Consider the following 17,500-nt stretch of genomic DNA (forward strand, 5'->3'; position numbering starts at 1 on the left):
TTACAGGATTGTAAAAACGGCGCCGTAATAAAAAAAACCATTCGCACCGAAAATATACACGCCAAATGGCTATGGGGTGCCAGAAGAATAAAATGGGGACCAAAGCGGGATCCATAGGCAAAAAATGGTTGAGAAGCACTGTACTGCACAAACAGAAATATAGAATCACATTCTGTCTAGGACCACTCGACTCATTGCTATGCAATTACTTACGCACAGGTCCTTGTCTCTGGTCCAAAGTTCTGCTTTCTCTTCATTTGTCTTTTTTTTATTGATCTCTCATTGGATTGTGTTCCTCGAAACTGATCAGTCTCGTGCTATCTCCAGTCAGGTAACCCCGACCCATTCACACTTCCAGCTCACGCCAATCTTACCGCATCTCTCCCGCACCCCTTTGGTTCTTTATTTAACACCATTTCCAGTCTTACTGAACAATGACGTCGGCTCTGCATCCTGCTTATGTCTTTCTGTATGCAATAGTTTGAACGGAACACGAGTCTGCAAAAGTTACAGTCAGTACTGTTTCATTTAGCTTAAACAAATAAAGAAAAATGTACATACAGTCACAAGCACACACAAGCACACATACATACACACACACACACAAGCACATGCACACACACACACACACACATACAAACACAGACACACGTAAATTCGTACACCTATTCAACTAGTGATCCATCCATCAAACAAGCAATATATATCTGCATACGTACATACATGCACACATAGATACAGGCATATATGTGTGTGTGTACGTGTGCGTGTGTGTGTGTGTGTGTATACTTACATATACATATATGTGTGCAGATCTGTACATGAATACATGTATATATATATATATATATATATATATATATATATATATATATATATACACACACATGCATATATGTGTATGTATGTATAGGCGTAACGATATATACCTCCGTGTATGTGAATACGTACACACGCACACGCACACACATACGTACACACACATACACATATCTGTATGCATGTATGCGTGTGTGTGTGTGCGCGACGCGTGCGCATGCGTGCGTGTGTCAGGGTAGCATAACTGAGCTATAAATCCTGTCCGGTGTTAGTCCCAATAATGTGATCTCAGCGATGAGATAAGGTAGAACCAACGGATGTCACAGCGAGAAATTTATGGACAAGAATATGATGGAAGAGGAGGAGGGATAGAAGGAGGAAGAGAATATATTGCATCAGTTCAGTCTACAGCATTCTAAATGATACTGCTTGTTGCTATACATATCGCTTCATGTTAGCCGTGTCATATTAGTTGCCATGACAATTCTGTTGACGTCATTAGCATAGAAACACTGAAATAGTAGATAATATTCTGCTTTCATGTGTCAGCTTTTCTCTCGTTATGTTTCGTAGATGCGGCTGGGTGCGACTGGTTGTGGCTGGGTGCGGCTGGGTGCGGCTGGGTGCGGCTGGGTGCGGCTGGGTGCGGTGATTTAGCTGTTGCAGAGGCATGAGTGGACGTGATGTGACTGCCTTGACAGGTCGGCGGTGTGTTGTTGTATGTCGTATTTATTGTGTTGTGTTTCTTTGTGTTACGTAATATGTTTTGACTACGATCTGCTTTTAGTTATCTTGTAACGGATGCCGGATGTAATGTTGTGTTCTGTTGTTAGGTGTGTTGCTTATAGCGATCACCGTGTAAATCACTAAGGAGAATAAGAGAGTGTTTGTGTGTCGCCTTTTATTAATTTATCTATCTATCTAGCTAGCTAGCTAGCTACATATATATATATATATATATATATATATATATATAAAAAACAATGTGACATTGTTTTCGTCATCTACATTGCAAAGATGGAGCTTTGTATCTTTGGTTAGAAGTCAGCTCCTTCCTCAGAGGAAGAATTCAAATGATTAAATACAGAAGAGACATACATACATCTACCGTGAATCCTCGTAAAATCGTACTAATAATAAGAAAGATGTCCGTTTTAGCTGATTGTCCGAGTTAACCGATAATAGGTGTTAATATTGCAATCGTATACCATGTTGAACAGAGGAAATAGTTAGAAAATGAAAGAAAATATTAGAAATCCCATACGGCTAAATAAACCTTAGCTAGATATTGTAGATTTGACATTGTAATTGTTGATGTCACTGTGAGTTGTTTCATAAAATTATTTAACAATATGTTAAAGCGTGAAACATTGAAACTGCAAATTGCTAATTTCGTTTGCCCTTGGCAAATCTTTCGTAGCATCAGCTACGCTTTTTCTCTGATGTATCCTAATAAACTTGATTATCTCGAACCCTTAAAAGTAGTATTCTGCCTTCACATAGAACAGAACTTTCTCCAAGCATTGGTTAGATTGATAGACGCCTGTGCCTTCCAAGAAACTCAACTGAATATTGAAAACTTGAGAGTCGTTTTTGATGTTACTGAGAATCGTTTGTTCACGTTTCTTTCTTAAGGTCGTTGGGTATAATCTCGAGTAAATTACAAAATATATTTTGGTACATTGACTGCATCGTGACTGACTGACACTGATTGACAACATATACTTAATTTTTTACCATCATTGCTGACGAGTTACCTGTGAAAATGAATATGCTGCCCCAAAATTCGTTGTCCCGTCGCCACGTCAACAGAAAGTTTGAAGAAAGCTTTTTGGAATCGACGTAACAGAAGAATGAAAAATTATTTACCAAAGATATGCATCAATGATTACGATTTCTCAGAATGGTAAAAGCACAATACCAGCTGGTGTATCATGGAGCTGATGAGCTCCATACTACTAAGAATTTTAAAGGAAGCATATTGTCTGCGTCCGCACAATACAACCTTGAAAAAAACCGTTCCTTACTTGGTTGGCTACCATTCTTAAATGCTTGTGTATTACGAAGCAGTGACCACATGTACAACCCACATTCAGCCTCGTTATACATTTGAGAAATTAGGATCCATTCACACTTAATTAAATCATTTAACCTCTTCCTGAAAAGTTCCATTTCTTCGGTTGGTGTAGCATTCCATGTTTCACAATGAGTAATTTTATTACCGATTCTATGACAATTTCTAAATTGCCATAACCCTTCGTCACTAACTTCGAAATTCTTGATGTTATATGCCAGCTCGTTTGGGAGTAACCTTTAGAATTCCTACAAAACGAAGGCTGCTACTTGAGAATTGTTGAACAATAAACTTCTTCATCGTTGCTTCCTCAAGGTTTGTATTTTTTACATCTCTCTCTCTCTCTCTCTCTCTCTCTCTCTCTCTCTCTCTCTCTCTCTCTCTTCCTCCCTCTCTCTCTCTCTTCCTCCCTCTCTCTCTCTCTCTTCCTCCCTCTCTCTCTTCCTCCCTCTCTCTGTGTCCTCTCTCTCTTTCTTTCTCCCTCTCTCCCTTTCTCTCTTTCTCCGCTCCACTTTCTTTCATAAACAGATACTGACTGAGAGAAAAGAAAGACGTACGCAAGAAAGAAGGGAATGAAAAGAAAGAAAAAAAGAGAGGAGGAAATGGACAAGAAGAAAGAAAAATCTTATGAAGAGAGGAAGAAAGAAAGAAAGAAACGTTTGTCTTCATTTTATTAGATGATAGATAGAGAAACAGACAGATAGATAGATAGATACATTATTTACATTATCTACATTTGACGGATATTCGTCCTCATCTTGTTTGTTGTTAACACAACGTTTCGGCTGATATACCCTCCAGCCTTCGTCAGGTGTCTTGGGGAAATTTCGAACCTGGGTTCTCATTCCTATCGATGTTACTATTATTATTATTATTATTATTATTATTATTATTATTATTATTATTATTATTATTATTATTATTATTATTATTAGTTAGATGGTTTGAAAGACGAGCTAGATAGATAGATAGATAGATAGATAGATAGATAGATAGATAGATGCGTGTGTGAGTCCTTGTGCCTAAGTTTATCGCTCACGGCAACTTGACAACCGGTGTTGGTGTGTTTATGTTTTATTTTTACAAAAATAAGTACTGAGTTCGATTGAGTGAATTAAAAATTCTTCAAGGTGGCGCTCCCACCATGGCCACAGTCTAATGACTGAAACATGTAAAAGACAGCAAAAATACATTCGACAAATGTAGTCTAAGACATATACAAATATGGGAAGGTCATGGCTGGAATGCCTACGACTGTGGTTCTGCTTGTTCAGAGCTGACCTTGGGCTAAACACCAAGAACAACATACTGACTATGCAAAACTTTCAACAACATCTCAGAATGAATACGAAAAGAGATTATAAAAGACAATGGTTAGAATCTCCATTGTAGCACAACAGACAAGAGCATGCATGGTTGAATCGAGTATCGTAATCCTATTAGAAGCAACAGAATAGCTATGTATGTATGTACGAACGTATGAACGTAGGAATCTATGTATGTGTGTATATATATATATAGTGAGTTCTTACATATATATGCATGTACACATATATATGTCTATCGCGTTGTTTTTTCTTGCTTGTTCTTGTTTGGATTGACTACGTGTATATATATATATATATATGTATATATATATATATATATATATATATATATATATATATATATATATATATATATATATATATATATATATATATATATATACATACATATATATACATATACAAACAAATATGCGCGCGTGCGTGTGCCTTGGTTTCTTGCCACTATTTATCGATATGTGCCTGCATGTACACGCATGTTTATGCACACACACATATGTATATGTACATATGTGTGTGTGTGTGTGTTTGTACACACACACACACACACATATATATGTATATATATATATAAATATTTATGCATATATACTCATATATGTGCATTTGTATATAAACTGTATGTATATTCATTACAATCTCAACATTATGTATGTGTATATACATATGTATATATATATATATATGTATATATATATATATATATATATATATATATATATATATATATATATATATATATATATATATATATATATATATATATATTAAAAGGAAGTCACTAAAATATTTATTTTCACAATACATGCATTGTTTATTTTATTCTATGATTATGAAATATGGCCATTAATATTCAAAACAGTCGAAGTGGTTTCACCATATGCGTGTTTGCCATTTTTCTTCTTTTATATACACCCATGCCCCACCCCCACCGCACCCACTTATCGCGTTACAGTAGCGTCATGTTTCAGGAAATAGCTTGCCATAACATCAAATTCCGTAACGTGCTATTCGTTGACTTCCGTATTTTTCTGGCTTCCATGTATCATCGAAATCAATGGGAAAATTCCAAAAGACCCTCTTGCTAACGAATATTACGATACAAGGAGAGCCTTAAATCAGATTTGAAAAAGAAAAGGTAATATTGAAACAGAAAGTTGTGAAGATGAAGTAATATTATACACAAGGAGTCGAAACATGGTGAAAGGAAGCGTTTTAATGAGGCAAAACTGGAACATGTGGCAAGGAAAAGTAACCGTATGGACCTGTTATCTTTTATCTATTTCATTATTGCCCACAGGGGGCTAAACATAGAGGGGGGAAACAAGGACAGATAAAGGGATTAAGTCGATCACATCGACCCCAGCGCGTAACTGGTACTTATTTAATCAACCCCGAAAGGATGAAAGGCAAAGTCGACCTCAGCGGAATTTGAACTCAGAACGTAGCGGCAGACGAAATACCTCTAAGCATTTCGCCGGCGTGCTAACGTTTCTGCCAGATCTGTTATCTTTTATCTTTTACTTGCTACAGTCATTGGACTGCGGCCGTGCTGGGGCATTATCTCGAAGTGTTTTAGCCGCACAAATCTACTCCAATGTTTGTTTATAAGTTTGGTACTTATTCTATCAAACTCTTTTTGTTGAACCGATAAGTTGCAGGGACATAATGAAGCCAACACCGGTTGTCAAGTGGTGGTGGGAGGACTGACACAACCAGTAATACACATCCATACACGCACACGCACATGCATGCATACAAAAAATACACATATTTGATTTTTTAGTCGTTTTAGCATACACATAGAATTCAATAGCAAAGATGAAAAACAGTTTCCTGGGTGAAATCAATAAATAAGAACAACGAAACACTAAAAGGAAAAAAAAAAAAGTGGTACAAGTGATTTTGTTGGATTTGTAGTTTTTATTCAAAAATGGATCAAAATTTAGCTGCTTTACCTTCTTCTTCTTCTTCTTCTTCTTCTTCTTCTTCTTCTTCTTCTTCTTCTTCTTCTTCTTCTTCTTCTTCTACTTCTTCTTCTTCTTCTTCCTTCTAAACAATTAATCACAACCATTACTGATATGTTGGATTACATTCTTCGTTTAGAATTTAGGCAGTCAGTTGTTTTACAGAAGTCGTGCTAAAGCTTGTGTTATTTCACTAAAGCTTGTGTTATTTCACTAAAGCTTTTAGATAAGATCACTTTTTGTCTATTTGAATTAGAGACTAGTCTTTGTTCACTTTATAAAGGTTATCTTCTTGTTTGCATGACTGTATATCCTGAATATCGCACACGTCATCTTCTTCATATCCCACTTTCCGTACCATTCACACAAGGTTGAGACCATTTCATCGTCTGCCCTGTTGTTTTACTTTCTTACATTTAAACAATCTTTTTAGTGCGAACTCTAGGTATCTTTTGTGATTTCATTGCTTGCATAATGATTTTTTTTTCTCCAGAAACGTATGACAGACTGTAATCAATTGACTTATACTTCTTCGGAGGTTATACGCAGTAAAAGCTGAAATGACTCTCTGAACCATTGGTTGTAATGATGCAGTTGTGTTTGGTAAAATGAAAATGACTGCAGCATGTATGTATGTTTGAAGTGAATTAAGATTTGAACGATAACCATGAGCGTTGACAGAAAGCAGATATCCTGTGGCTCGTAACTTTTGATTGCAGAGCATAAATGTTCAACGAACCAATATTCGGTAAACAAAAACAAATTCGATGTAAGTAAATCTTTCGCGTTAGATTTCCTTATAACAGGTTAACTAGATTTGGAGAAGCCATTCCTTGCTCTTGGGATACAGACACAACGAATATCTATTGGCTTAATTTTCGAATAAAAGGAAGGACCTTTCGTGGTTTTAAGTGCAAGTTCCTTTTTCTCTCCTCCTAAGTAAAAAAATTTACATATAAACGTTTCGAAAAGAGTTCATATTTTTGTTCATTAACAATGAATTTGGTAGATATTTACAGCTTTCTATAATGAGCGTTGATTGTGCTTCAAATTCGGATGTAGCTGGATATCAGCACTTGTTGATTCTCCTGTTATTCAAGTGTTATGGAGATCAGATCGTTTCTTAAAATTTTCAAAAGATCCAAGAAACAACAAGCATTTGAGTGATTCTCTCAGCTTCTTATTTCAACGGATTAAATACCGTATTTCCGGAATACAAATCGACGTGGTATATAGTATAAATATGTAGTGTAAACATCGTCAGTAGCATTCCAAATCCTGCTGCATTTCACATGGAATATTTTATCCGCCAATAATCTAATCGACTTTAGCCTCTCACCCGAATTTGCAAGTTCGGGGGGGGGGGGGGCTAAAGTCGATTAGATCGGACCCCAGTACGTAACTGGTATTTATTTTATCGACTTCGAAACGATGAAAGGCAAAATCAACCTCGGCAGAATTTGAACTCAGAACGTAAAGACGGACAAAATTCCTCTAAGCATTTTGCCCGGCGAAGAAACAATTCTGCCAGCTCTTCGCCTTAGGGAAGCGAATTATTAATGGTAGAGATGATAGTGGAAGTGCTCTTTTCTTTAACTTGCCTCGGACCCCCACTGATTCGGCTAAACTACGGTTGAAATTGCCCTTTGTCCCCGAACAAGCATATAAACGAACATCAGAAACTAATTTTTAATTTCTCGGAATTGTCTCTCTTTTCTTTGAAGAGTCCATCACGAATCCTGCAAAACGTTTGTCTTCTTTCTCCAAGAACGAAGACAATTTTCAGCAAGTACTGCTTGCGAAGCATATTCATTCCCTCACACATTTAACTAATTATTCATTATTTATGGCATTGTAAGACGGCGAGCTGGCAGAATCGTTACTATGCCGGATAAAATGCTCAGCGGCATTTTTTCTGGCTTTACGTTTTGAGTTCAAATTCTATCTATATATCTGTCTGTCTATCTATCTGTCTATCTATCAGTCTGTCTCCCTATCTATCATCCAATAAAATGAAGGCAAACTTTTCTTTAACCAATCTTTCTTTCTTTCTTCCTGTCTTCATAAGAATTTTCTTTCTTCTTGTCCATTTCCTCCTCTCTTTTTTCCTTTCTTTTCATTCCCTTCTTTCTTGCGTTCGTCTTTCTTTTCTCTCTTTTTCCTGTTTTCTTCTTCTTTCTTTCTCTTATCTGTTTCCTCCAATCCGTTCCTTTTTATTTTCTCTCTCAAACTTTATTTCTTCTTTCCTTCTTTCTTTCCTCCTTTCCTCCTTTTCTCTTTCCCTCCCCCCTCTCCCTCTCTCTCTCCCTGTCTTTTTCTTTTCTTTCTTTCCTTGTTCTTTCTTTCCTTTCTTCCTTTCATTTTTCTTCACATCAAATCCGTGTCTCTCAATAAACTCTCTTAATTCTAATCTCGTTTATTATATTTTTTTAAATGTCCGCCTCGTTAATTTTCTCTCCTTTAGCAGAAACTCGCACAAACACCCCACTCACTCACTCCTCCACTTAACTCTCCTCTCTCTCCTCCCCTCTATCCCCCGCATCTCTTTACGCCCCCACTCTATCCCCTCCTTCTGTCTACTCCTCCCCTTCTTCTCATACTCTTACTTCTCCCCCACACATAATTTCCCCCTCTCTGTTTCTCTCTGTTTCTCTTTAAACATACACACGTACTCACACACCCACACACAGACACTCATACGCGCACACATACTTCAACATCTCTGCCTATCTCTCTCCCTCCCATCACATGTATATATACGTCTATATCCGCCCCCTCACCCTTCTCTCTCTCTCTCTCTCTCTCTCTTTCCCGCCCTCCTCCTCCTCCACCCATTTCAGCGTTGAAATTCATATCATGATCCCTTATAATAATCTATGTATCTCATAATTGACATAATTAAATATATTATCAACGAAATGTCACTTCAGTAGCAGACTATTGATTACCAACATCATCATCATCATCTACATTATTCTTGCTATTGTTGTTTTTATTGCTGTTGTCGGTGTTGTTGTTGTTGTTGTTAGTAGTAGTAGTAGTAGTAGTAGTAGTGCTCTTAATATTATTATTATTATTATTATTATTATTATTATTACTATTATTATTATTATTATTATTATTATTGTGCAAACAATGCTGCTGCTGTTATTATTATTATTATTATTATTATTATTATTATTATTATTATTATTATTATTGTTATTATCATCATCATTAGTGTTGTTGTTGTTGTTATATTATTCCATTGTGTTGTTCATCATTCATTTTGGTTCTTTTGTTTTCTCTGGCTGTTATTATAATATAATATAATTACATTCTTTACATAATGGAATTTAATATTGGAACTGTGATTACGACTGCTAATGGGGATGGGGGTTGTGTGGAGGAGACACTACTAAACGGAGAGGTCACCTCCTCCCATGCCTTCTCCCGAACACCATTAAATGATGACGAAATAGAGACTAAACACCATTAACAGAGAAGGTAGATAAACGGCGTTATCTTAGGAAGGAATCTCACCTGACACCATTAATTGGAAAGGTTGTCATGTGACGATTAATCCATTAGTTGTAAGGGTACTTCAGACGCTACGATTAACTGCGGATATAGCCGTAATTTTATTAACTGAAGAAATAAATCGAATAAATTGGTTGTAGGTTGGTGGTAAATAAACCTCATTATTGGAGAAATATCCATGCATTCGTCTTATTCCCCCATTCCAACTCCTGGCAGGGTTGTCTGGGGTAGAGTCCTCAGGCACTTTCTTTATAGGCTCCTATCGTAATCCTGGATTCCAATGTCATATTTCCGGTTCTGGTTAACATTACGGCAACAATGTGTAATGATCACAAAATATAAATATCGTAATAACCTACAGGACAAGATTCTACGCTTTGTGCTGTCGTGATAGAAATAACAGGAAACCAGTCCGATTCTACTATCTTCCAAAAGGAAAAGAACGTGGTGAAAAAAGGTCATCCTACATATTATGTCTGAAAACAATAGAGAAATATTTGGTAATAACTAAGAGCTTCTTCGATCATAGGTTTGCAGCATCCAAACTGACATTCAGCTAAATAACGACAAGAGAAGCTCAACTGCAGCATCCATTACAACGCAACAACAGTTGTCAATATTAAAGAAAGAAAAGAAAATCGACCTTTAAAAGGAAAGTTGTGCAACATAGCGTTAAGTAAAAGGTTGACAATGCATTTTTAACCGGTAAAAGAGGTAATACAATACGATATTAGAAACACTAGAAAATTAGCATTAAAAGGAAATTTCACCACATTGTTAACTGGATAGATAAGCAACAGACGATGTGTTGAAGAGAGAGACAACGTATTGTTAATTGAAGGGGGAGATAATTGACACTAACGTTAATTAGAGAGGTGTGTGACATACGGTTAATTGAGAGGATAGAAAACATAACTTTAATTGGAGATGTAGACAACATACTATTATCTGGAGAGTAAGACAATATACCGTTATTTGGAGATATCTACAATATATCGTTAATCGAAGGGGTGTTCAACACATCGTTAATAGGGGAGATATTAAATATACTGTTAACTGGAAAAGTTAAATGGAAAGACAGACAATACTCTGTTAATTGGAGAAGTATACAGTGTGTCGTCAACTGGAGAGATAGATAAGACACAGTTAGCAGGAGAAAATAGACTCTTAACTCTAGAGGCAGATAATATAGCGTTAAGTAGAAAGAGATCGCATCTCAGTATAAAATTAAAGAGATAACCGGTGCCACATCAAATACAGTGGAAGGTACCATTACTTGGTATTTATTGTACGTTTTTGTTTTTCATGTACTAAGATTGAAAATGCCTACCAGTATAACACGAGTAAGGCATGTGTCTCAAAGCACATGTACGGCCAAGCTACAGGAAAAGCTATAATGACGTTAAATTAGTTTTGATCTCTGTCAGCTTGATCATGTTCAAGGAGAGACCTAGTTCAGTCATATTACGAGAAAAGCCTAATAACTTTACGCATGTGACTTTATCTGAGATGGTGTGCTGAAACAAAAAACAATTGCAGCGTGGAAGGTGTTTATAAACCATTTAAAGACACACAAAAAACCGTTAGATTCACTTCAGCATCTAAATTTAATTTGTCAAGATATTTTCGTCGCTTTGAAACCGCGACTTGTTCACTGACAAAATTCTGTGCGGCATTTTGACAAGTTAAATTTAAATGTTGAAGCGAATCTAACGGGGGGGGGGGGGTTGTGTGTTTTTAAATGGTTTATAAACATCTCCCATGCCTAATATCTTTGTACAAACAGAAAGTTTCCATGTTGCCACAAGGCATCATTGCACTTTCAATACAAAAAAATAGGTTTCGCATTGGGTTTTAGTAATCGAATATTAGATAGAAGTGTGGTTGTGTAACATCAAGTGCTCTTCAAATATGGCACATATAAAAAAAAATACGACATATATATATATGTGTGTGTGTGTGTGTGTGTGTGTGTGTGTGTGTGTGTGTGTGTGTGTGTGTGTGTGTCGTAAATATATGTGTGTGTGTGTGTGTGAGTGTTTATTGGGCGATATACCTAAAGCTCCACGAGACTCCGGCAGGGGGCTGGGCGAACCCTGCTGTACTCTTTCACTGCAACTTTCTCTCACTCTTTCTTCCTGTTTTTGAGTTAGACATTAGACATTTATCTGAAACTGAGACAGAGACACATGTCCATGATTGTCCTCTCCTCTCCAGACGGTAAGTCTTTTTCCTTAATGGTCTGTCAACTTTGGAGAATCCTTGATCTTTGAGATTATCTCTTCTTAAGAGGGGATCGTCTCATTTACCATTTTGTAATTGCGACACAGCGTCAGGAGGCAGAAATAGTTTTAATAAATCAAGAAATTTATGTTGTGCGGTATTTGATAGACCTGTCTTTGTCTATGTTGCTCATCTACATGCCACTGGCTGCTCTGAGTTATTCCTCTCTCACCTCACACACATACACACACACACACACACAGATATACATATGTATATGTGTATGATTTTTACATAGACACACTGGCATATACATTCTCACAAAGCTCTACGCTAAGGAAACTTCAAACATTCGCATAAACATGTGTATATAGACGTGCGAGTGTGGAAGTATGCATCTAAGCTGGCGCCTCCTACAATCACATGCCATCTACAAACACCCGATTAAATTTGACGTATGCCTGCAATAGAATTCAGACTAAACGTGATGACCACTTATAATCACACACACGCACACGCTCTTTCTCCCCCCCCCCCTTTCTCTCTCCATCACTCTCTATCTCTCTCATACACACTGCCTAACTCTCGTTCTTTCTCTCCCGCTCTCACACACAAACATCTATTGACGTCATATAATATCTCTTGTTTTCTTTTACCATTATTCCCACCCTCACAGATTAGACCAGACTTGCCTTGATAGATCGCTGATAGAATTGTGATAACGTTTAATTTACAAGATAAATAACATTTGAAAGATGAAGACTCTTTTGGGCCAGAAGACTAATTTAATATTTGTCGATCGAGTGCAGCCATTGTAAGCTGCTACAACAAACACGATGAACAAGATGGCTGCCTGGTGGGATGGACGGATGGATGGTAGCGCTTTTCTTTTTCCATTGTTATTGTTTTTGTACGTTTATTCTCCCTCTGTCAGTAAACTAAGTCAAACAGTTGTGTCATTTTATATTCTTCCGATCTATTCCTCACCTCTTTCTTCCTTCCTTTCTTTCTTTCATTCTCTCAGTTTTCTTTCTTCTTTTTCTTCTTTTCTTCTTGCTTGCTACTTGTTCTATCGCTTATATTTGATTTTTGCATCTCCTTCATTTTTCTCCATTCAATATTTCTTTTCATCTTACTGTACACTCCTTACGTCTGTCTGTGCAACCCTCCCCCCTCCCCCCCACACACACACTCAGAACTGGTGTTTCAACAGCGTTTCATTTCGTTGCTATGATGCACGATAGACTAATATCTACCCGTTTATAGCTGACACTATATGCGTTACGGAAACTGTAGACACTCTATCTCTATCGTATCTGTACGGACAAAAAAAGGGGAAACACTTCCGAAAACGAAAGAGAAGAATGCAACTCTTGCCACTATTTTTCTTCGCACATATTTTGCATAGGAATCGCTTAAAATAGTCCAAGGACATAATGTTAGCTGCAAGACCGATAAATATACACGGCTAGCTCAGTCGGCCGAGCATGAGACTCTCGATCTCGGTCTCGTGCTTTCGGGGCCCCACGTCGGATGCACTGCATCCTTTGCTGCAGGCGTGGTGGTGAAGTAAAGAAGTTCAGTTTGCAACCAATTAGTTCCTGGTTCGAGCCCACTGCGATGCACCTCGGCCACGTGTCTTCTTTTACGGCTTTAGTCTATAGAAGGTTTGTGAGTGCCCAAAGCTTTGTGAGTTTGCAGACGGAGACTGAGTAGAAGCCCTACGAATATATCTATATGTGTGGGAGGGTGTTTGTGTTATTTCTTTACTACCCACAAGGGGCTACATACAGAGAGGACAAACAAGGACAGACAAATGGATTAAGTCGATTATATCGACCCCAGTGTGTAACTGCTACTTATTTAATCGACCCCGAAAGGATGAAAGGCAAAGTCGATCTCGGCGGAATTTGAACTCAGAACGTAGCGGCAGACGAAATACCGCTAAGCATTTCGCCCGGCGTGCTAACATTTCCGCCAAATCGTTGTGTTAACAACAAACAAGATGAGGACAGATATCCGTCAAATGTAAATAATGCAAATAATGTACATAATTCCTCATCTCTTAAATCTAGAACTGTAAATGTAGAGTTATTTATATTTTACTGGAAGCTGGATATTTACAAATCATTCCTCCGAGTTTTTCGTTCCTATTTTCAGTCGATTATATAAAAAACAAAATATGAGATAAAAAAAATTCAGTGTTTCATAAGCAAGAAAAATTATTGCTCATCGATTTGATCTGATCCGGCATGCTAACAATTCCGGCAGAATTGTTAGCATGCCGGACAAAAGGCTTGGCGGTATTTCATCGGTCTTCACGTTCTGACTCCAAATGCCGCCCAGGTTGACTTTACCTTTCATTTCTCCAGGGTCCATAAAATAAGTACCAGTTGAACACTGGGGTCGACGTTACCGATTTATACACTCCCCTGTAATTGCTGGCCTCGTGCCGAAATTTGAAACTAACGGCTATTATCGAATGAAGGAATCTTATTGCATGACAATAAAACTGCTATCTGAAAATATATTGGGATGACACATAGAGCATTAGAGATAAATTTTACGAAATGTATTTTCGCCTGTAAATGTGTATATGAAATTTTTATTTATTTATTTATTTATGGAGAAAAACTTAGCAGTGTTGACTATTGTATTGCATAAAACATCAAATCGTTAACACGATGTATTTAGAATTTATTTTATTCCAGAATTTTTATTATTCAGCGACATGAAGTACTTATTGCTTGAATTTGCCATTAGAGGATACAAAATAACAAAAACAAATGAGTTGTCGCGTGTTTATATCCGTCTAAAATCTCTCTTAGTTTATCCGTGTGCATTATATTTAAAAGAATTTCCAGCACACTACAGCAACAGTGTCATAGTTTCGCGCCGTATGAGCACAAATGAACTGCATAGTTTTAGAAAAAATCTCATAAATTTATTTATAAAATTGGCATTAAAAATCACAGTTAATACTCAGCTCAATTTCCTGGAAACTACCTGAAACATAGATACGAGTATATTCTTCCAATAATATCAAAAATTTATTTATAACATTGGCATTAAAATCACAGTTAATACTCAGCTAAATTTCTTAGAATCTACCTGAAACGTAGAGACGAATATATCCTTCCATTATCAAAAAAATGTTTATGCATATAAACGAATATTCAAATCAGCTGCCACACACTCTTCGATAATATTTAATCCCTTGTATAGATTAAATTCGTATCGTCATTATCTTCAGATGTAAGCCAGGTTTATTAGGGATTCTGGTTATTACATGGAAGCTATTGCGTAATAGTGGCTTTACACATAATTACCAATCAATAACCGCTCAAATGTCTGCAAGGTTAATTTGGCCAAATTACCTTTGATCGCCAAAAACCTCTTCAGTTTAATCGATTTTCGTTTCCCAACAAATAACACAAGATATTTAATAAAAAGTCCATGAATACAATCTATTCTTTTAAAATCTTTGCTCGCTTAATCAATTTACTCTCCAAAATCTCACAACTACAGAATCTTTTCTCCCTTTTGTAGCTTCAGATCCCGAAACAACTCTCCGCTTGGCGATAATTGTTTTTCAAAATCCCTGATATATTTTGGAACAGATAAGAAAGAAGATCTAAAACTTCAAGAATTAATCAATGACGTTCATAACTGTTTTTAAAATCAAACGGGAAATGACGAAAGGGGCATATATTTCTAGACATTCTAATGAAGAACGTGAGATTATTACAACTGATCTCTACAAGGAAACGAATAACCATGAGTCCTTAAGCTTTTGACTTTGCCATCCGTTCCATGCAATAAAAAATTACCCATATATACGCAATAGTTACAGACACTTTATTTCACGTTGCTCCAGTTCACTCAGCTGGCAAAAATGAGTAGTACCTATATTTCAAAAGGACAGCCTCGTCACATTCTGTGTCACGCTGAATCTCCCTGAGAACTATGCTAAGAGTATAGTGTCTGTGGAGTGCTCAGCCACTTGCACATTAATTTCAGGAACACGTTTTTCCAGTGCCATCGTTGTCACTGACGAAGTACCATTTTTTTTTGGGGGGGGGGGGGGGGATAGTATATTTTTATTGATGTGAATTAATTTTAACTGCATATCGAAATCGGTTTCACAACTTCTGTTCAGTGTCTTATAAAAATGTTGGTTTTTCCTGTTGCCTAAAGAAAAAGATCTTGCATTTGAAGCAAGCATCCAATGTCTTTCTCAAGGAAAGCTAGACAGAAGTCAAGCGATAATTGAAACAGTCTCAATGCCCACCCAGCCGTGGGGCTCCGGCAGCATTCGAAGAGGTGCACTGGCTGTAGTACATAGCCATCGTAACAACGTTAACTGACCCTACAATAGCGGTCTCATAGTTTGACAGAAGGACAGGAGGTAAGTCTATTACGTCGACCCCAGTCTTTAACTGGTACATACCTTATCGACCCCCGAGAGAACGAAAGTTAAAGTTGACCTGGTCACAGTTCGGATTCAGAACGTAATGAGTTAGAAGAAGAGTGGCCATGCATCCTAGTCCAACACCGTGACGATTCTGCTAGCTTGCTGTTTTATCTGTTTCTATAATGGTGCTACCACTATAATGGTGCGCCCGCACTCGCATACGTACACACACACGCGTACAAACACACATACAAACACACACACAAACACTTGCAAACAGCACAGACACATTCTGTCATTTAGTTATATCTCGCACGTGTAGGCACGCAAACCTCTTCACTGGCCTTTCTCTCGCTCTCTCTTTCTCTTTTTCTCTATCTGCCTGTCTCTCTTTCTCTCTCTCTCTCTCTCTCTCTCTCTCTCTCTCTCTCTCTCTCTCTCTCTCTCTTTCCCTGTTTCTTTAAGAGCAGAATCCATTAAAAGACATCAGAAATCAAAGACAAAACACACGGAACCAGGAACCTTAAGGCAAGAATTACACAAGTTGCGTTATAACATGTATGCTCGTTTATCAAAAGAAAGAAAGAAAGAAAGAAAGAAAGAAAGAAAGAAAGAAAGAAAGAAAGAAAGAAAGAAAGAAAGAAAGACAAGAGAATAAACGCTTAAATAGCCAATGTCGGGTCATATCTATTTCAGCAGACTGGAATTTGAAGCCGATTTCACAACCGTGGGGCCGTCGAATATTTACCAGTTGCTGCAGAGTTTTCTGCGTGCCATGATTGAATAACCGAATCATAAAGATACGATGAAAAACAATGAAAGGAACCATAGAAATATAGAGAGGGAAGGAAGAAGGATGAGAAGAATAAGAGAAGTAGGTGAAACGCAAAAGTGAAAGTGAAAGAAGAGGATGACCAGCAGCAGGATGAAGTAATGTTTAGGCTGGATCGATAAACGGTTATTAGATTACAGATGAGAAATCAACTTAATTAGTCATTTTAAATAGGAGCCATTATTCATGTCATTTATATACGTGTGTAGGTGAGTGGCTGTATATTGAATATATGCACGCGCGTGTGTGTGTGTGCATATATATATATATATATGTATGTATGTATTTAGCATATACAGATGTGTGTGTTTACGCGTATATATG

Source organism: Octopus bimaculoides, chromosome 13 (assembly GCF_046866305.1).
Source record: "Octopus bimaculoides isolate indiv1 chromosome 13, ASM4686630v1, whole genome shotgun sequence".
NCBI lineage: Eukaryota > Metazoa > Mollusca > Cephalopoda > Octopoda > Octopodidae > Octopus > Octopus bimaculoides.